The sequence below is a fragment of the Propithecus coquereli genome, unplaced genomic scaffold (assembly GCF_000956105.1).
Source record: "Propithecus coquereli isolate 6110/MARCELLA unplaced genomic scaffold, Pcoq_1.0 Scaffold14, whole genome shotgun sequence".
Taxonomy (NCBI): Eukaryota; Metazoa; Chordata; class Mammalia; order Primates; family Indriidae; genus Propithecus; species Propithecus coquereli.
In genome coordinates, this window is record NW_012138302.1 from 15,696,816 (window position 1) to 15,698,772 (window position 1,957).

A 1,957-nucleotide genomic window follows, 5' to 3' on the forward strand; every position below is an offset into this window, starting at 1 on the left:
GCCTCCCAGAGAGCTAGGATTATAGGCGTGAGCCACCGTGCCCAGCCCATCTTTTTTATTTTTATTTTTAAAATTTTTTCATGTGTAAACTCAATCCTAGGACACAACCACTTCTTTATTTCCCTAGCACTTGCCAGGATTCAAGTGGTAACAAAAAGGGGCCAAATGGGGGAAATTTTGAGAACAATTTTATTAACTAAAAATATACTTCCAATTGGGCCAAGACCATTATGATTGTATGTGAACAGGCTATATTAGTCATGCTTTAAAAATAAAAATTCGTTTACTGAGTGCCTTACTGGGTGCTACGTATTTCATATACATTTATTCTCCCCAACAATTTTGCAAAGTTACTAACATCCCTCACTCTCCACATGAGAAAACTAAGGTTCAGGAAGTTAAGTAAATCATGCAAGTCACATATGGAGTGGTACAGCTAAGATTTGAATATAAGGCACCTCAAATCCTCTGCTTTTTCCTTAACATCATACTTCTTTCATGCTACTTCCAACAAGTGATCCATAGTAGTCTGAAAACGTGATCTATTTCAACTTCTTCATTTAACACTAATTTTCCACTTGAAGCCCTCCAGTGACAATGAGCTCTTCAAAGCAGTCCTTTTCACCTATGATCAGGAAATTCTTATAGAGGACATTCAAATGTCCTTGTTCTAAGATCAATTAGATACAAGGAAGTCTCTTAAGCTGGGTTAAACAAAGTGATAGTGGCAGGGGGAGGTGTTTTTAAGAACACAAAAATTTCAATGGCAAGTTAGCAACCCAGGAACAGAAAAAGGACAGCTAGGCATCATGGAGACAGAAATTGTGAAATCATTTTCTGAGGCTGTTCTCTCTCCAGGGTTGTCTGTTAGTTCAGCTTCATTCTTACCAGCTTCCACTGCTTGCATATGGCTCAACATTAGTGCTCTGGCTCCATCCTACATGACCATTCAAAATCCATTATCACCTGAATCAGTCTTTTTTAGTACAAAATCCTTAGAAATAAATGGATTGGCCCAGCTCTTAGGCTATGGATTGGATCTTGGGTCATTGTTCTACCCTTGGTCTGATCACCTACAACTGGGGTGGAGTCATATCTTGCAAATTCGTCTATCTAAGTTTCTTTTTTCTTTTTTTTTTTGAGACAATTACGTTCTGTTGCCCAGGCTAGAGTGCCGTGGCATCAGCCTAGCTCATGGCAACCTCAAACTCCTGGGCTCAAGCAATCCTTTTGCCTCAGCGTCCCGAGTAGCTGGGACTACAGGCATGTGCCACCATGCCCAGCCAATTTTTTCTACATATATATATTTTTTAGTTGTCCAGTTAATCTCTATTTTTTAGTAGAGACGGGGTCTCGCTCTTGCTCAGACTTATCAAGGTTTCTTGAGAAGGATCTGTGGATGTCAAACAATTCAAGAGGTGGTGTGAGCTGGGCTAAATACGCTATGATAACAACCTTGTCTCGAAAACATAAAGATAGGACGGTCCTTTTCTTCTGTGACACTTAAAAGTCTGTAGCACTTACCTTGTTCTTGGTATGATCTTTTATTTTTTGAGTGTATGCTATTTTCTAACAACTGTAAAGCCAGAGTTAGGGATTTGTGTCTATCTCTCTCTGACTCCTCAGAACACCTATTCAAGGGCTTTCAACACTGTGACCTTGGGAATGCCTTGTTGCTGAGGTAAACTGTATCCATAGTTTGTGATAGTATGCTGACTACAGTTGGGTATGCTTACTACAGTTGGCTGATCTTTCAACATGGGGTTCCCAGAGGCATGCCAACACGGTTTTTTTCTTTTCATTGTAATAAAATATATGTAACATTTTATCATTTTTACTTTTTTTTTTGAGACAGGGTCTCACTCTGTCACCCAGGCTAGAGTTCAGTGGTGTGATCATAGCTCACTGCAACCTCCAACTCCTGGGTTCAAGCTATCCTCCTGGCTCAAATTCCCAA